This window comes from Rhinolophus sinicus, linkage group LG10, assembly GCF_036562045.2.
Source record: "Rhinolophus sinicus isolate RSC01 linkage group LG10, ASM3656204v1, whole genome shotgun sequence".
Lineage (NCBI taxonomy): Eukaryota > Metazoa > Chordata > Mammalia > Chiroptera > Rhinolophidae > Rhinolophus > Rhinolophus sinicus.
In genome coordinates, this window is record NC_133759.1 from 67,163,330 (window position 1) to 67,184,991 (window position 21,662).

At 37.0% G+C, this 21,662-nt stretch overlaps 1 pseudogene; it reads right to left on the minus strand.

Moving 5' to 3' along the window:
• Window positions 1-20,746: 20,746 nt before the first annotated feature.
• On the minus strand, window positions 20,747-20,911 carry LOC141567384 (U2 spliceosomal RNA; annotated as a pseudogene).
• Window positions 20,912-21,662: the final 751 nt, after the last annotated feature.

The window sequence follows — 21,662 nt, forward strand, 5'->3', positions numbered from 1 at the left end:
TAGTAAGTAATAATAAATATTTTAAAAATTATTGCAACCAATCTGAAAAATGGGCAAATGGTATGAATAGTGAATTTATAAGATATAAACTGAATAGTAGAGATCTATTGATAGATAGACTCACTTTAATCAGAAATATATTGAGGATTACATCACAGAAATGGTGGCATGGAGAATTCCTCTTGTAATCTCCTGTGGAATTTACAACAAATTGAACAGCTATAATTCCACAAAGGACTCCCTACGTGGCACACAGGCAAGACTAAGAGACATGCAATTGGAATCTTCTAAAGGTGATCAAAATGGGTGAGTGGGGTTGGAGGGAAGAGGGAATTGCAGAGATGCGGGCCTCCTGACTAAGACCTGAGCTTGGAGCTCCCTGCATACCAGAGCTATCGCAGTTGCAGGAGAGGGAAGTGCTCCCCTATGGCCCACAATCCTGCCTGAGGAATCAGCATATAACATGGCTGAACCCAACACTCATGGCAAAGACCTCAGAGCAAAGACTGAGGAAAGAAGGGTGAGAATGGTGGATTAAGTCCTCACTGTCAAACAGAGGCTGGAAGACATAGGCACAGAGCTTGGCTAACCCCCTCCCCACCCTCCCAGAGCTAGGCCCACCCCCACCCTCCCAGTGCTAGAAGCAGAACAGTAGCAGTGTTAGACCAAAAGAACAGAATACTTACACCTCTGAGTGCTGCAGCCCCACAGCCACAGACTCACAGTGCAACTAATTCTGGCAAAAGGGAAGGTACTGTAGAGGCAAGATAACTGTGTACAGGTCAGAGCCACCTGTCACAACCCATACCACACCTGCCCCCACCTATCTGGGTAGATTCCTGCAGGGGTAAACAGAGCCACTGAAACACAGGCTCTGAATCTGGTTGCAGGAAGAGCTTTGAGACTTCAGAAGCTCTCCACATTCTCAAACGGAGGCGGTGCCCTGAGACTCAGGTGACCTGCTCACAGAGAAAAAGTCCACATTCCAGGGAGCCCACCTGCCCCGTCATGTAAGCCAGAACAGTGTAAGAGAAAATATAATGCTACAGCATGAGAGAGAACAAAAGGCCACAGCAGGAGAGAAAACAAAACATTCATATGAAATAGACATATGAAAAAATGCTCAACATCACTAATCATCAGAGAAATGCAAATAAAAACCACAATGAGATATCACCCAGATAGAATGGCTATTATCAAAAAGACAAATAGTAACAAGTGTTGGAGAAATTTGGAGAAAAAGGAACCCTCATACACTGTTGGTGGGGATGCAGATTGTTGCAGCCACTATGGAAGGCAGTGTGGAGGTTCCTCAAAAAATTAAGAATAGAATTACCATATGACCCAACAATCCCTTTCCTTGATATCTACCCAAAAAATCTGAAAACGCTTATCCATAAAGACATATGTGCTCCAATGTTCATTGCAGCTTTATTTACGGTGGTCAAGACACGGAAACAACCAAAGTATCAAACTGTGGTATACTCAAAAGAACACGAGTTGGCCATAAGAAAAGATTAAATAGTACCACTTGCAACAACATGGATGAATCTTCAGAGCGAAATAGGTCAGACAGAAAAAGTAGATAACCATATGTGGTATATAAAACTGAAAACAACAAAAATGCAAGACAAACAAATAAATAAACAAAAACTCATAGACACAGACAATAGTTTAGTGGTTACCAGAGGGTAAGGGAGGAAGCGTTGTTGATGAGGGGAAAGGGCTCAGATATATGGTGATGGAAGGAGAACTGAGTCTGAGTGGTGAACGTACAATGTGATATATAGATGATGTATTGCAGAATTGTACACCTGAAGCCTATGCAACTTTAGTAACAATTGTCACCCCGATAAACTTAAAAAAAAAGTTAAAACAAATGAAAAAAAAAACATAAAAGGGGAGAGAGTAAAGGTCTGAAACAGCAAAGGGGAATGGAGAAAGGATGCATGCTGAAGAATATGGAATACTCTAAGTACGAAACTTTCTTTTACATAAACTTAATGGTAACAACTAACAAAGAAAAAAATCCAGATCTGAAATATATAGCATAAAAAAGAAGAAATAGAGGAAAACTATCATAGAATACCACCACAGTGAAGTGACAGACAACAAAAAGGCAAAGAAACGATGAAGACACCATCCTACCAGAAAAAAAAAAAGATCCTAATATATCTATAATCACCCTAAAGGTAAATGGAGTGAACTTACCAATAAAAAGGCAGAGCATGGCCGATTGAATAAAAAAATTAAACCCAACCATATGCCACCTCCCAGAGACACATTTTAGCTACAAGGACAAACATAGACTGAAAATTAAAGGGTGGAAATTGACACTCCAAGCAAATGGTATTCAGAGAAAATCAGGTTTAGCTATCCTGATATCAGATGAAAGAGACTTCAAGATAAAAAAGGTAGCAAGAGACAAAGATGGACATTTCATAATGATAAAAGGGACTGTACAACAAGAAGACATAAATATTTATGTCATTTATGATGACAAGAAGTCATCAATATTTATCACTCCCAATCAGGGAGCACCAAAATATACCAAGCAACTACTAACACAATTAAAGGAAGAAATTGACCAAAACACAATTATACTGGGGGACCTAAATACATCTTTGACAACTATGGATAGATCATCCAAACAGAAAATAAATAAGGAAATATCAGCCCTAAATGACACATTAGATGAAATGGAAATAACTGACATTTATAGAGCACTTCAACCTAGAACATCAGACTATACATTCTTTTCTGGTGTACATGGAACATTCTCAAGGATAGACAATATATTGGGACATAAAAATAGCCCAGCAAATTTAAGAAGATTGAAATCATACCAACCATATTCTCTGATCACAAGGCTTTGAAATTGGATATCAACTACAAAAAGAATGCAGAAAATCCACAAATATGTGCCAATTAAAGAATTTGCTTTTAAAGAATGACTGTGTCAAAGAAGAAAAAGGGGCAGAGTTCGAAAGATACACAAAAACAAATGAGAAAGAAAATACATCCTACCAAATTGTTGGGTAGCAGCGAAAGCAGTAATAAGAAGGAAATTCATATAATTACAGGCCTATCTCAAGAAAGATGAAAAATCCCAAATGAACAACCTCACGTTATACCTTAAAGAACTAGAAAAAAAAAGAACAAATAAAACCCAAAGTCAGCAGAAGGAAGGAAATAATAAAAATCAAGCAGAACTAAATGAAACAGAGAACAAAACGACAATAGAAAAAATAAATACAAGAAAAAGCTGGTTTTTTGAAAAGATTAATAAAATTATATGGTTCTTGACTTTTTCTGTCTGATTTATTTTGCTCAGCATAATAATCTTAAGATCCATCTATGTTGTCGCAAATGGTACTATTTCATCTTTTCTTTTTTTTGTATTGTTTTAAAGTTTATTGGGGTGAAATTGTTAGTAAAATTACATAGATTTCAGGTGTACAATTCTGTATTACATCATCTATAGATCCCATTGTGTGTTCACCACCCAGAGTCAGTTCTCCTTCCATCACCACATATTTGATCCCCTTACCCTCATCTCCCACCCCCCTCCTCCCTTACCCTCTGGTAGCCACCAAACTATTGTCTGTGTCTATGAGTTTTTGTTTCTCATTTGTTTGTCTTGTTCTTTTGTTGTTTTTGGTTCATAGACCACATATCAGTGAAATCATATGGTTCTCTGCTTTTTCTGTTTGACTTATTTCGCTTAGCATTATAATCTCAAGATCCATCCATGTTGTCACAAATATTCCTATATCATCTTTTCTTACCGCCGAATAGTATTCCATTGTGTATATATACCACAACTTCTTTATCCAATCATCTATCGAAGGACACTGTGGTTGTTTACATGTCTTGGCTAACCGTAATTGAAGCTGCAATGAACGTCAGAGCACATATACCTTTATGGATAAATGTTTTCAGATGTTTTGGGTAGATACCCAGGAGAGGGATTGCTGGGTCATATGGTAATTCTATTCTTAATTTTTTGAGGAACTTCCACACTGCCTTCCATAGCAGCTGCAACTATCTGCATTCCCACCAACAGGCTTTTTCTCCACAGCCTCTCCAACACTTGTTACTATTTGTCTTGTTGATAGCCATTCTAACTGGTAGGAGGTGATAGCTCATTGTGGTTTTTATTTGCATTTCTCTAATGATTAGTGATGTTGAGCATTTTTTCATGTCTGTTGGCCATCTGAATGTCCTCTTTAGAGAAACGTCTCTTCATGTCCTCTGTCCATTTTTTACTTGGATTGTTTGTTTTTGTTGTTGTTGAGTTGTATGAGTTTCACTGATATGTGGTATATAAAACTGAAAACAACAAAATAAGAAGACAAACAAATGAAGAAACAAAAACTCATAGAGACAGGGCCAGCCCGGTGGTTCAGGCGGTTGGAGCTACATGCTCCTAACTCCGAAGGCTGCCGGTTCGATTCCCACATGGGCCAGTGGGCTCTCAACCACAAGGTTGCCTGTTCAACTCCTCAAGTCCCACAAGGGATGGTGGGCTCCGCCCCCTGCAACTAGAAGATGGCGACTGGACCTGGAGCTGAGCTGTGCCCTCCACAACTAAGACTGAAAGGACAACAACTTGAAGCTGAATGGCACCCTCCACAACTAAGACTGAAAGGACAACAACTTGACTTGGAAAAAAGTCCTGGAAGTACACACTGTTCCCCAATAAAGTCCTGTTCCCCTTCCCCAATAAAAATCTTAAAAAAAAAAACACCCAAAAAACTCATAGACACAGACAATAGTTTAGTGGTTACCAGAGAGTAAGGCAGGGGGTGGTAGATGAGGGTAAAAAGGATCCAATATATGGTGATGGAAAGAGAAGTGACTCCGGGTGGTGAACACACAATGTGATATATAGATGATATGTTACAGAATTGTGGAATTGTACCCCTGAAATGTATAAAACTTTAGTAACAATATTCACCCTAATAAACTTTAGTTTAAAAAAAATGAAGATGAGAGATGTTCAAGATCACAGAGCCCCTGAAAATAAAAGCCTCTTGTGTCTTAAAAAAAAATAATAAAAGAAGGTTAATAAAATTGACAAACCCTTGGCTAGACTCACTGAGATAAAAAGAAAAAAGACACAAGTAAAAAAAAAAAAAAATCAGAAATGAAAGTGGGGAAGTTATCACGGATGCCACAGAAATACAAAGAATCATCCAAGAATACTATGAAAGACTATATGCCATCAAAGTCAATAAAGTAGAAGAAATGGACATGTTCTTAGAACATGTTCTTAGAACAGCCTTCCTAGGCTGAATTACAAAGAATTGGAAAATCTATATAGACTGACCAACAATAAGGAAATTGAATCAGTCATCTGAAACCTTCCCAAAAGCAAAAGTGCAGGACCAGATGGCTTCACTAGTGAATTCTACCAACCTTCAAAGAGGATCTAATACCAATAGTGCTCAAACTCTTCCAAAAAATTGAAGAAGAGACAGTACTCCCTAACTCATTTTATGAGGCCAACATTACCCTGATACCAAAACCTGGTAAGGACAGCACAAAAAAAGAAAACTACAGACCAATAGCTCTGATGAATACAGATGCAAAAATCCTAAATAAAATTCTAGCAAATCGAATACAACAATGCATTAAAAAGATTATTCATCACGACCAAGTGGGGTTCATCCCCGGGGCACAAGGATGGTTCAACATATGCAAATCCATCAATGTGATACATCACATAAACAAAATAAAGGACAAAAATCATACGATTATATCAATTTATGCAGAAAAAGCATTTGACAAGATGCAACATCCATTTATGATTAAAACACTTAATAAAATAGGTATAGAAGGAAAATACCTTAACATAATAAAGGCCATATATGACAAACCCTCAGCTAATCTCATAATTAATGGTGAAAAACTGAAGCCCTTTGCTCTATGTTCAGGAACACGACAGAGTTGTCCCCTATCACCTCTACTTTTCAACATAGTGTTGGAAGTCCTTGCCAGAACAATATTCTATAACTCATTTTATGAGACCAACATTACCTTGACACCAAAACCTGGTAAGGTAACACAAAAAAAGCAAATTAGAGACCAATATGAATACAGATACAAAAATCCTAAACAAAATTCTAGCAAATCGAATATAACAATGCGTTAAAAAGAGTATACATCACGATCAGGTAGGTTCACCTCAGGGCACATGGATGGTTCAGTATTTACAAATCATAAAATGTGATACATAAAATAAAGCACAAAAATCATGTGATCATATTAATCGATGCAGACAAACCATTTGACAAGATACAACATCCATTTATGATTACAATGCTTAATAAAATAGGTATAGAAGAAAATTACCTCAGCATAATAAAGGCCATATATGACAAACCCTCACCTAATATCATACTTAATGGTGAAAAACTGAAAGGTTTTCATCTAAGATCTGGAATAAGAAGGATGTCCTCTCTCACCACTGCTATTGAACATAGTACTGGAAGTCCTAGCTAGAGCAATCATGCAAGAGAAAGTAATAAAAAGCATCCAAATTCGGAATGAAGAAGTCAAATTGTCACTTTCTGCTGACATGATTTTTTTATATAGAAAACCCAAAGGACTCCACCAAAAATTATTAGAAACAATAAAGAAACAGAAAACTTGCAGTATACAAAATCAATGTACAAAAATCTACTATGTTTCTATATAACAACAATAAAATTTCAGAAAAAGAAATAAAAACCACCCAATTACTTTTGCAATTGCAACAAATAAAATACCTAGAAATAAACTTAACAAAGATTGTGAAGTACTTATACTCTGTAAACTATAAGATATTATTAAAAGAAATTGAAGAAGACACAAAGATATGGAAAGATATTTCTTCTTCATGGATTAAAACAGTCATCATCATTAAAATGGCCATATCACCCAAAACAATATACAGATTTAATGGTATCCCAATCAAAATCCCAATGGGGGATTTTAAAAAAAATAGAACAAAAGATCATCAGATTCATATGGAATCACAAAGCACCCCAAAAACCAAAGCAATCCTGACAAAAATGAACAAAGCTAAAGGGATCATATTCCTGACTTCAATTTATACTATAAAGCGACAATAGTTTAAACAGCATGGTATTGGCAGAAAAGCAGGGACACAGACCAATGGAATAGAATTCTGAGACCCCAGAAATAAACCACATATGTATGGACAGATAGTTTTTGACAAAGGAGCCAAAAACATACAGTAAAGAAAAGTAAGCCTCTTCAATAAATAGTGCTGGGAAAATTGGAAGGCCACATGCAAAAGAAAGAAATTAGAGTGCTATCAGTCACCACACCTCAAAATTCACTCAAAATGGATCGAAGACCTAAATATAAGACATGAGACAGTAAATTGCACAGAAGAAATCATAGGTACTAAACTTATGTACTTGGTTTTAGAGAGGATTTTGTGAATTTGATCTGAAAGACAAGGGAGGTAAAAGCAAATATAAATAAATGGAACTATATCAAACTAAAAGCTTCTGCACAAAAGAAACCATCAACAAAACAAAGAGGCAAGCAACCGAATGGGATAAGTAATTTGCAAACAGTGCCTCCGATAAGGGGCTAATATCTAAAATATATAAAGAACTCAATACAACTCAACAACAAAAAAACAATCCAATTAAAAAATGCACAGATGATCTGAACAGACACATCTCCCAAGAAGACATACAACCTGCCAACATATATATGAAAAAATGCACAACTTCACTAGCTATTAGGGAAATGCAAATCAAAACCACAATGAAATACTACCTCACACCTGTTAAAATGGCTATTATCAACAAGACAACTAATAACGTGTTGGAGAGACTATGGAGTAAAAGGTATGCTCATACACCGTTGGTGGGAATGTAAATTGGTACAGTCACTATGGAAAACATTATGGAGGTTTCTCCAAAAACTAAACATAGAATTACCATATGGCCCAGCAATCCATCTCCTGGGTTTCTACCCAAAAAATCTGAAACTATTCATCTATGAAGATATATGTACACCTATGTTCATTCAAGCATTATTCATGGTAATCAAGACATGAAAACAACTGAAGTGTCCTTTGATAGATGACTGGATAAAGAGGTGATACATATATACAATGTGAGATTATTTGACCATAAGAAAAATGAAACAGTACCATTTGGGACAACATGGATGGATTATCATGCTAAGCAAAATAAGTCAGACAGAAAATGCCGAGAATCATATGATTTCACTCATATGTGGGATATAATACTGAAAGCAACACAGGAACAAGACAAATAAACAAGCCAAACTCATAGACACACACAACAGTTTAGTGGTTACCAGAAGGAAAGAGGGAAGAAGAGAGGTAGAAGAGGGTAAAAGGGCTCAAATATATGGTGATAGAAGAACTGACCATGGATGGTGAACACAAAATGTAATATATAGATGATGTATTATCTAAGAATTGTATACTTGGAACCTATATAATTTTATTTACCAATGTCACCTAAATAAATTTAATTTTAAAAAGCATCCAAATTGGTATGAAAGAAGTAAAATTGTAACCATCTGCAAATGACATGATACTATATATCAATCTGTAAATATTCCACAATAAATCTACTAGAATTAATAAATGATTTCAGTAAAGTTGTAGAATACAAAATTAATATACAGAAACAGTCTCTGTCTATACATTACTAGCAATCAGAAAGAATACTTAAGAAAACAATTCTATTTCAATTGCATCAATAAATTCAAAAATACCTAAAATAATTTAACCAATGAGGTGAAAAAGCTGTACTCTAAAAAATATGACATTAATAAAATAAATTGAAGATGAAAAGATATACCATGACCATGGATTTGAAGGGATAATATTGTTAAAATGTCTATTTTACCCTAAACAATGTATAGAGTCAGCATAGTCCCTATCAAAATTCCAATGGAGGGCCAGCCCGGTGGCTCAGGCGGTTGGAACTCCGTGCTCCTAACTCCTGCTGAAGGCTGCCAGTTCGATTTCCACATGGGCCAGTGGGCTCTCAACCACAAGGTTGCCAGTTTAACTCCTGGAGTCCTGCAAGGAATGGTTGGCAGTGCCCCCTGCAACTAAGATTGAACATGGCACCTTGAGCTGAGCTGCCACTGAGTTCCCGGATGGCTCAGTTAGTTGGAGCGCGTCCTCTCAACCACAAGGTTGCCGGTTGTACTCTGGCAAGGGATGGTGAGCTGTTCCCCCTGCAACTAGAAATGGCCACTGGACCTGGAGCTGAGCTGTGCCCTCCACAGCTAAGACTGAAAGGACAACAACTTGAAGCTGAATGGCACCCTCCACAACTAAGATTGAAAGGACAACAACTTGACTTGGAAAAGAGTCCTGGAAGTACACACTGTTCCCCAATAAAGTCCTGTTCCCCTTCCCCAATAAAATCTATGCAATTTTACTAACAATTGTCACCTCAATAAATTTAATAAAAAATAAAAATAAAAATCTTAAAAAAAAAAAAAAAAATGGAATTTTTCACAGAACGAGACCATATTCCTAAAATTTATATGGAACCATAAAAGTCCCCTAATGGCCTGTGGGGACAGAGCCCCAGAGAGTAGTTTACAGGCTCTCGGCCTCACATGAAGGGGTACAGGCTCCGGTGGTGAATGGCCGTCGGCTGTGGCCGGTTAGCCAATTGGCCACTGGTATAACTGCTGCAACTACGGAGGACTGCCGAGGATTGCCGAGGAGCCGAGCAGAGCCGAGCAGAGCCGAGCAGAGCCGAAGAGAGCGGAAGAGGAGAGCCGAGAGAGAGGAACAGAGGAGAGAGTGGAGAAGAGTCGTCGATCGGTCGGTCGGTTGGTGGAAAAGCGGATGGCAGGTCGGCGTCCGGTGGGCCCAGTCTCCAGTGAGACCGTGGTGGTATGGCTCCCCTACCTATGGCTCCGTGGGTGTTCCTTGTTGGCCTCACCGTATCCTGCGTTCTTATGTGGGGAGCGGGACCAGAGACCCCGCAGGCTGCCCTGCACGACATGGCCTAAGAAACCTTGTGGAAGAAACAAAGTTGGCGGTATCATGCTTCATGATTTCAAGCTATACTACAAAGCTGTAGTAATGAAATAGTATGATACTGACAGAAAACAGACACATAGATTAATGGAGCAGAATAGAGAGCCTAAAAATAAACCTGCAGTTATATGGTAAATTAACCTGTGAAAAAGAAGGCATGAATGTAGAATGGGGAAATGACAGTTTGTTCAATAAATGGTTGTAGAGAAACAGGACAGATACATGTATAAAATGAAACTGGATCACTTTTTTAAATTTTCAATTACAGTTGATATTCAATACTATTTTATATTAATTTTGGATGTACAATATAGTGATTAGGCACTTACATAATTTGTGCAGTGACCCCCCCCCCCATTAGTCTACTAACCACCTGGCATCACTCATAGTTATTACAACATTATTGACTTATTGACTATATTCCCTCTGCTATATTGGAACACTTTCATATACCATATACAAAAATTTACTCAAAATAGAATAAACACTTGAACATAAACCCTGAAAACATAAAATTTTTAAAAGAAAACATAACTTCCGGAAAAATGGTGGCGTGAGGTGAGCCTCTGTAAAGCTCCCCTGGAATTTACAAAGAATCGAACAACAAAAACTCCACAAAGGACTCCCTGCACAGCAGACAGGCAACATGAAGAGGCCCACTACCGACTGAAATCACCTACAGGTGGGAGATTCGCGCGAGTGGAGGGAGGAGGAGGAAAGGGAGAAGCGCGCGGAGACGGAGCCGCGGGGGCGCAGGATGCAGACCTCGCTCAGTGCGCCGAGCTCGCTGCTTCCCGGAGCTACCGCAGCTGCGGGAGATCGGACTGCTAGGGCTCCGCCAGGGCTCCACAGGGCTGAGGGGACAGCATATAACACGGCTGAACCCAACGCTCACGGCAGAGACCTCGGAGAAAAGACTGAGGGAAAAAGGCTGAAAACGGTGGTTTAAGCCCGCACTGCAGAGCAGAGAATGGAGCCTTAGGCACTGAGACCAGCCGCCCCCTCCCTCCCCTCCCAGAGCTCGCCCCGCCCCCACCTGCCCGGTGCTAGAAGCGAAACAGTAGCAGTGTCAGATCAAAACAACAGAAAATTTGCTGTTTTGAGATCTGTGGACCGCAAACACAAATTCACAGCCCAACTAGTTCCAGCAAAGGGGAGAGACCTGTGGAAGCAGGACCGGCTGTGGTGGTGGTCGCCGCCATTGCTCTGGGCCACCTCTCACAACTCACCCCACCCCTGACCCCACCTATCTGGGCGGATCCCTGCAGGAGTAAACAGAACTGCTGAAATATACGGGCTCTGAATCAGCAGCTGGAAGAGCTTTCGAACATCAAAAGCTCTCCGCATACCCACCGGGAAACTGCGCTCTGTGACCTAGACGAACTATTAACAGAGGAGAAGCCCGTCTCCCAGGGAATCCCCCCTTTGCGTGAGAAGTTGGAATAGTGCAGAGAAAACATAGCATTACTGTGTGGGAGAAGAAAAATAAGTTGCAGTTGGAGAAATAATAAAACATTCTACCAACAAGTACTGGCAAACAAAAGAAAGACCGCTTTCTATCAACCTGTTGCAGAAGTCACTCCTGTAGATGTCTAGGAAGAGAAATAGTAAACCAGTAATCACCATGAATAACCAAGGCAACAAGATAGCTCAGAAAGAAAGTGAAAAATCTCCAGAGAAGGCACTTAAAGATACAGAAATATGTGACTTAAATGACAGAGAATTCAAGATTGCAGTTCTGAAAAAACTCAACGAGATACAAGAAAACACAGATAGGCAGTTAAAGGAACTCAGAAACTCAATCAAAGAGCAGCATGAGCATTTTACGAAAGAGATTGAAATCTTAAAAAAGAACCAAATAGAATTTCTGGAGATTAAGAACTCAATAGAAGAAATTAAGAATGAAATAACCAGCTTAGGTAGTAGAGTTGACCAGATGGAGCAAAGAATCAGTGACATCGAAGATAGAAACCTGGAAATGACACAAATTGAAGAAGAAAGAGACTTGAGACTTAAAAGAAATGAAAGAACTCTACAAGAACTTTCTGACTCCATCAGAAAGAGCAATATAAGAATAATGGGCATACCAGAAGGAGAAGAAAGAGAGAAGAGAACAGAGAATATATTCAAACAAATTGTCGATGAGAACTTCCCAAATTTGTGGACAGAACTGGACCCTCGAATCCAAGAAGCAAATAGAACACCTAGTTACCTCAATCCCAACAGACCTTCTCCAAGGCACATTGTATTGAAGCTGTCTAAAATCAACGACAAAGAAAGAATCCTCAAGGCAGCCAGGGAAAAGAAGACAGTAACTTACAAAGGAAAGCCCATTAGATTATCATCAGATTTTTCAGCAGAAACTCTACAAGCCAGGAGGGAGTGGAACCAAATATTCAAACTATTGAAAGAGAGAAACCATGAGCCAAGAATAATATATCCAGCAAAGATATCCTTTAGATATGAAGGAGGAATAAAGACCTTTCCAGACATACAGAAGCTGAGGGAATTTCCTAATACACGACCTGCACTACAAGAAATACTAAAGGAGGCTATTCGACCACCATCAACAGGGACAATTTGTGGCAACCACAACTCAAAAAGGGGAGAGTAAAGGCCTGAACCGGAATATGGGAATGGAGAAAGTAAGCGTGCTGAAGAAAATGGAATACTCTAAATATCAAACTTTCTTTTACATAAACTTAAGGGTAACCACTCAAAATAAATCCAGAATTGAAATATATACTGAAATAAAAGAAGAAACAGAGGGAAACATCATAGAATACCACCACACAGAAATAATAGACAACAACAAAAGGCAAAGAAACAATGGAGACACAACCTTACCAGAAAACTAAGGATAGAATGACAGGAAATCCTCACATATCAATAATCACCCTAAATGTAAATGGACTGAACTCACCAATAAAAAGGCACAGAGTAGCAGATTGGATCAAAAAACTAAACCCAACCATATGCTGTCTCCAAGAGACACATCTCAGCTACAAGGACAAGCATAGACTCAAAGTGAAAGGGTGGAAATTGACACTCCAAGCAAATGGTACCCAGAGAAAATCAGGTGTAGCCATAATGATATCAGATGAAACAGACTTCAAGGTGAAAAAGATAACAAGAGACAAAGATGGACATTTCATAATGGTGAAGGGGACTGTACAACAAGAAGACATAACAGTCATCAATATTTATGCCCCCAATCAGGGAGCATCGAAATACACCAAGCAACTACTAACAGAACTAAAGGGAGAAATTGACCAAAACACAATTATACTAGGGGACTTAAATACATCATTGACAGCTATGGATAGATCATCCAAACAGAAAATAAATAACGAAATAGTAGCCCTAAATGACACATTAGATGAAATGGACATAATTGACATTTATAGAGCACTTCATCCTAAAACATCAGACTATACATTCTTTTCTAGTGTACATGGAACATTCTCAAGGATAGACCATATATTGGGACATAAAATCAGTCTCAACAAATTTAAGAAGATTGAAATCATACCATGCATATTCTCTGATCACAAGGCTTTGAAATTGGATATCAACTGTAAAAAGAAAGCCGGGAAAAACACAAATACATGGAGATTAAACAACATACTTTTAAAGAAGGACTGGGTCAAAGAAGAAATTAGAGGAGAGATCAAAAGATACATAGAAACAAATGACAATGAAAATACATCCTACCAAAATTTTTGGGATGCAGCGAAAGCAGTTTTAAGAGGGAAATTTATCTCATTACAGGCCTATCTCAAGAAACAAGAAAACTCCCAAATAAATAACCTCATGTTACACCTTAAAGAACTAGAAAAAGAAGAACAAGTAAAACCCAAGGTCAGCAGAAGAAAGGAAATAACAAAAATTAGAGCAGAACTAAATGAAATAGAGAACAAAAAGACAATAGAAAAAATTAATATGACAAAGAGCTGGTTCTTTGAAAAGATTAACAAAATTGACAAACCCTTGGCTAGACTTACTAAGATAAAAAGAGAGAAGACACTGATTAACAAAATCAGAAACGTAAAAGGGGAAGTTATCACGGACACCACAGAAATACAAAGGATCATCCAAGAATACTATGAAGGACTATATGCCACCAAATTCAACAACCTAGAAGAAATGGACAAGTTCTTAGAAACATATAGCCTTCCAAGGCTGAACCATGAAGAACTGGAAAATCTAAACAGACCGATCACCAGTAACGAAATTGAATCAGTCATCCAAAACCTTCCCAAAAGCAAAAGTCCGGGACCAGATGGCTTCACTAGTGAATTCTACCAAACCTTCAAAGAGGATCTAATACCAATTCTGCACAAACTCTTCCAAAAAATTGAAGAAGAGACAGTACTCCCTAACTCATTCTATGAGGCCAACATTACCCTGATACCAAAACCTGGTAAGGATCACACAAAAAAAGAAAACTACAGACCAATATCTCTAATGAATACCGATGCAAAAATCCTAAATAAAATTCTAGCAAATCGAATACAACAATGCATTAAAAAGATTATTCATCACGACCAAGTGGGGTTCATCCCGGGGCACAAGGATGGTTCAACATACGCAAATCCATCAATGTGATACATCACATAAACAAAATAAAGGACAAAAATCATATGATTATATCAATTGATGCAGAAAAAGCATTTGACAAGATACAACATCCATTTATGATTAAAACACTTAATAAAATGGGTATAGAAGGAAAATACCTTAACATAATAAAGGCCATATATGACAAACCCTCTGCTAATCTCATAATTAATGGAGAAAAACTGAAGCCCTTTGCTCTACGTTCAGGAACACGACAGGGATGTCCCCTATCACCTCTGCTTTTCAACATAGTGTTGGAAGTCCTTGCCAGAGCAATCAGGCAAGAGAAAGAAATAAAAGGCATCCAAACTGGGAATGAAGAAGTTAAATTATCACTCTTTGCAGATGACATGATGCTATATATAGAAAACCCTAAAGACTCCACCAAAAAGCTATTAGAAACAATCAACGAATACAGTAAAGTTGCCGGCTACAAAATCAACGTACAAAAGTCCATTGCATTCCTATATACTAACAATGAAATCTCAGAGAAATAAATACAAAAATAAGTTACTTTTGCAATTGCAGCAAAAAGAATAAATTGTATAGGAATAAACTTAACGAAGTATGTGAAAGACCAAAAGCTGAAAACTACAAGACATTTTTGAAAGAAATTGAAGAAGACACAAAGAAATGGAAAGACATTCCGTGCTCATGGATTGGAAGAATCAACATAGTTAAAATGGCCATATTACCCAAAGCAATATACAGATTCAATGCAATCCCCATCAAAATCCCAATGGCATATTTTAAAGAAATAGAACAAACAATCATCAGATTTGTTTGGAACCACAAAAGACCCCGAATAGCCAAAGCAATCTTAAGGAAAAAGAACAATAATGGAGGTATCACACTTCCTGACTTTGGCTTGTACTACAGGGCTACAATAATCAAAACAGCATGGTATTGGCAGAAAAACAGACACATAGACCAATGGAATAGAATTGAGAACCCAGAAATAAAACCACATAAATATGGACAGATAATTTTTGACAAAGAAGCTAAAACATACAATGGAGCAAAGACAGCCTCTTCAATAAATGGTGCTGGGAGAATTGGATAGCCACGTGCAAAAGAATGAAACTGGACTGCTATTTGTCACCATGTACCAAAGTTAATTCAAAATGGATCAAAGACTTAAGCATAAGACCTGACACAATAAACTGCATAGAAGAAAACATAGGTACTAAACTTATGGACCTTGGGTTCAAAGAGCATTTTATGAACTTGACTCCAAAGGCAATGGAAGTAAAAGCTAAAATAAACGAATGGGACTATATGAAACTTAAAAGCTTCTGCACAGCAAAAGAAACCATTGACAAAATAAAGAGGCCACCAACTGAATGGGAGAAGATTTTTGCAAACAGTGCCTCCGATAAGGGGCTAGTATCCAGAATATACAAGGAACTCATGCAACTCAACAACAAAAAAACAAACAACCCAATTGAAAAATGGGCAGAGGACTTGAAGAGACATTTCTCCAAAGAGGACATACAAATGGCAAATAGACATATGAAAGAATGCTCAACATCACTAATCATCAGAGAAATGCAAATCAAAACCACAATGAGATATCACCTCACCCCAGTCAGAATGGCTATCATCAACAAGACAAATAGCAACAAGTGTTGGAGAGGCTGTGGAGAAAAAGGAACCCTCATACACTGTTGGTGGGAATGCAGACTGGTGCAGCCGTTATGGAAGGCAGTGTGGAGGTTTCTCAAAGAATTACGAATGGAATTGCCATATGACCCAGCAATCCCTCTCCTGGGTATCTACCCAAAAAATCTGAAAACATTTAGAGATAAAGACACGTGTGCTCCAATGTTCATTGCAGCTTTGTTTACGGTGGCCAAGACATGGAAACAACCAAAATGTCCTTCGATAGATGAATGGATAAAGAAGTTGTGGTATATATACACAATGGAATACTATTCGGCTGTAAGAAAAGATGATATAGGAACATTTGTGACAACATGGATGGATCTTGAGAGTGTAATGCTGAGCAAAACAAGTCAGACAGAAAAAGCAGAGAACCATGTGATTTCACTGATATGTGGTATATAAACCAAAAACAACAAAAGAACAAGACAAACAAATGAGAAACAGAAACTCATAGACACAGACAATAGTTTAGTGGTTGCCAGAGGGTAAGGGGGGCGGGGGGTGGGGGGTGGGAGATGAGGGTAAGGGGGATCGAATATATGGTGATGGAAGGAGAACTGACTCTGGGTAATGAACACACAATGGGATTTATAGATGATGTAATACAGAATTGTACACCTGAAATCTATGTAATTTTACTAACAATTGTCACCCCAATAAATTTAATTTAAAAAAAAAAAAAAAAAAAAGAAAACATAGGCAGTAAGCTCTTTGACATTGGTCTTAGCAGTATGGTTATGGATGTGTCTCCTTGGGCAATGACAACAAAAGCAAAAAAATAAACAAATAGGACTACATCAAACTAAAAACTTTTGCACAGTGAAGGAAATGATTCACAAAAGCAAAATATAACCTATTGAAGGAAAGAATATTTTCAAATGATATATCTCAGAGAGGGTTTTATCCAAAATATATAAAGAACACATGAAAGTCAACATCAAATAAACAAATAATTCAATTAAAATGGGCAGAGGACCTAAATAGACATTTCTTGGAAGAGGACATACAGGTGGCCAATAGACATATGAAAAGATGCTTAACGTTACTAATCATCAGAGAAAAGGAAATCAACACTATAATAAGATAACCCCTCACACCTGTCAAAGTGGCTATTATTGAAAAAACAAACAGTAAGTGTTGGCGAGGATGTGAAGAAAAGGGAACCCTCGTGCACTGTTGGTGGGGTTGTAAATTGGTGCAGCCACTATGGAAAACATTATGGAGATTTGTCAAAAAAAATTAAAAATAGTTCTACCAGAGGACCCATCATTCTACTACTAGGTATTTACTCAAAATATACAAAAACACTAATTTGAAAAGAAATATGTACATCTATATTTATTTATGAGAACAAAGATATGGAAGCGACCTAGGTGTCCATCAAGAGATGAATTGATAGAGAAGATGTGATGTAATATATATACAAAAGAATATTATTCAGGCATAAAAATGAATGAAATATTACAATTTACAACAACATGGATGGACCTAGAGGATATTATGCTAAGTGAAGTAAGAGAGACTGAGAAAGACAAATGCCATATGATTTCACTTATATGTGGTATCTCAAAAAAAAAAAAAAAAAGCAAGATAAATGAACAAACAAAACAAAACAGAAACAGACCCAAAGAAACAAAATAAACTGATGGTTGCCAGAGCGGAGAAGTGTGCTAGGATAGGTGAAAAAGATGAAGGAAATAAGAGGTACAAGCTTTCAGTTATAGAATAAATGTCATGGAAATGTAAAGTACAGCACAGAGAACACAGTCAATAATATTGTAATAACTTCGTATGGTGAAGATGTTTACTAGACTTATAGTGATGACAACATCATAAGGAATATAAATGTCAAATTACTATGCTGTACTCCTGAAATTAATGTAATATTATATGTCAACTATACATTAATTAGTAAAAAAGTAATGGTTGTATGAAATAAAAGATGTAAAGGACCTCAGAAATAAAATAGGTTGATAGTCTTCCTTCCCCTGCCCTCCCTTTTTGTGTCAAATATGGGACAACAAAATAAAATGATTGCTAAAAGTTAAGACATTTTTGTTTAGTTTCTTTAAATGCTCACATATTAAATTATTCATAAGCAAAGAGTGACTAGAAATAACAGGATCTTCCCAGACTTCTGGATTTGGGAGTTTACCACACAATCCTTCCTAATCACTACTGGGTTTGTTGGACATACTATCCAATCCCTCACATGTGCATACTTATGTTAATATATGTTCTAAAAGGTATTGAGAGATACTGTGGAGCCTTCTGTTACTATATTTTAAATGAAATTGGTAAACAGAAGTAGAGAGACACTTTCCACTGCCTGGAAATCTAGATAATTTCCAAGAATCTTTGATTCACTTTTTTTTTCTCTTACATCTGTGGGGTTGGAGTATTCACTAACAAACAGCAAGACACTAATCATAGGTGAATGCGCTCCAAGCATGGAAGGGAAATACCTTAATTGGAAGAGCAGTGTCTGGGCTCATTACATAAGGCTCCTGGGATTGTGGCAAAAACTTTTAATGAGTTTGGTTAAATTGAGCACCCACAGAGCCTTGTTAAGTAGCCTCCCAATTAGCAATAGTTAAAGCTTTATCATCCCTCCGTGGGAACCAGTGGTTAATTGGAGCTTTAATATTTTAGAAGAATTAAGGGGAATTAGTAAGGATCAGTAAGGATCTTTTATTAACAAACTTACAGGATGCAAAGTTGTGTGGTTGTCATGGCAACACCTGGCAGTGAACTGAGCCTCCCAGCAGTCAAGTGTCCTCTCTCTGAACTGTTAAGTGAATTTAGCCCGTGTCTGGTGTACAATAGTTCAGTTATATTACAAGGTTTGAACAATAAAACAGTGATTCTTGTTGTTTGAATGTAAAGACAAGAAGCCAAAACTGGTTAAAGTCACACACACACACACACACACACACACACACACACACACACACAAACCTTAGACTGATTATTGGTGTTAAATAAAAGTACATACTTTCACTTCAAAATGTAATTAGTATATCATTCATTATAACGAATCTATGTATATAAAGAAAATATGATAAAAATCTGCCTTCTAGAAATATGCTGAGGGACAAATTTCGTTATCTGACTTTGTAATGTGTCATTATGTATTCCCGAAGAGAGATTTCTTTTGGATAGTTTTTATGACTACCAAGGATTGAACAAGATAATTGTCCTCAATTTTATAACATCTTATCAATCTTATCAATAGACAAAAGTATACAGAGGGTGCCAAAAAATGTATACACATTTTAAGACAGGAAAACTGTATTAAAATTGTAATACTCAATATATACCTATAACAAAAGATGAATACAAGTCATGTTTGACTTCTGCAATTACAAGAGGTGCCCAAAGTGTTTACTATCAGTGTCTAGACACTCCTGATTATGGCGAACTACTGCTTGAGCAACACTGACCAAAATGTCCACTTGTATACATTTTTTTGGCACTCCCAGTATATTTCAAATTCAGAATACTTTAATAGAAAGAACAAATGTATACTATATCTTGAAATATTTCAAATATACAGATAAGAGTGGAAATAATATGACATATTTAGAAATCTAGCACCTAGGTTAAACTTGCTTACAATTTTTTTATTTGTCTATGATACTTTTTAGAAATAAATATAAAATACAGAGAGAAATGAGGCCCTGTGGTGCCTTTTCTAATCCCATCCCCGTGGCCCCTTACTTCTATTGCTATAGCAGTAATAAGTTGCATGCAGTCTGTCAATCCCCTTGTCAATCCCCTTGTGCAGTGAATACTCCAAATTTTCTTTTTCACCATGCTTCCAGATGAAACACAGCAGAAATGATTCTGCAGACTGCCTTGCTTCCTTGGTCCTCTAGAAGTGTTAGCTGTTTGGCTAGTTTGATGTTTGCTCCAGTGATACGAGATGTGAAAGTGAACGTAGGTCACTTCTGTCTGCATCTGATAGTTGTCACTATGAATCAACATTTTAAAAGTGGGAGCAGCAACTTTCTCTGCAGAGGCCTTCCTTGCATCCATTCCTCCTTCCTGTAGATTGTTCCCATGGTGAATTACCTCTGAATTATGCTGGCACAGAGGATGTGGGGTGAAGGTCATTCCTAGATGCCCAGCATGAATTCCTTTACTAAAAACCGTTCTGTTTAGTTTCCTTCACTAATCATGATAGAGGATAAAAAGTGTATGGCTCCATTTTTGGCTAAAATGTATAAATCCACAAAAATTACTTACTATTGCTTGAAATAATTTAAATAAATGATATATCATGCATATTATTATTAACTTTGCATTTATACACAATAATTTTTAATGTAGATACATGCAGAGAGATGCAGTTGAGCAGCATTCATTGGAATTGTGGAATTATGTTTCATTTCATAAATTTCTACCATGCTGTGTTTATCAATTCCCATGTTGATATAAACTTGGGTTGTTCCCATGAACAATACATACATATATTGCATGAACATTTTTATGCATGTGTCTTGGCCTCTAAGTATTACAATATTACACTTGATCTTAGCCAAAAGGCCGAGAAGCGATAAGTATTACAGTATTATGTATATCTACTCCTATCATTGAAATTAAGTATTTTTAAATGCATATTGGTTTTTGTGTTTGTTGAATAATTGCTTATTTTTCAATTATAGTTGACATACAATATTATATTAGTTTCAGGTGTACAACATAGTGATTAGACATTTATATAACTTACAAAGTGATCACCCCAATAAATCTAGTACCCATGTGACACCATACATAGTTCTTACAATATTATTGACTATATTTGCTATGCTATACTTTATTTCCCATGATTATTTTGAACTACCAATTTTACCTTGTTAATAATCTTACTCGTCTGTGAGCTATCTGTTAATAAACTGACAAATAAGGATTCTAATGTATACTGATAAAATTAGGATGGTTGTATCATGTTTTTTAAAAACATATCTGATAGATATTATTGCATTCTCTTTACACATAATCATATCCTGTTTAAATATTAGGTTGCTACAAAAGTAATTGCAGTTTAAAGGGTTAAAAATAATTGCAAAAACTGAAATTACTTTTGCACCAACCTAATAACAAAAGGGTTTTTTTTACTTTTCAAATATTGCACACCACTTTTGTTTTTGTTGTTTTACTGCCTTGTTTAGTGCCTCATTACAATGTAAAATTTTAAAAATTAAAATTAAATAATTATCTTGATCCTGATTTAATTGGTATTTAAGATTAACTGGAAATTATTAAAACCTCCAAATTGCATATGTTTATATTACATATCATGTTTATA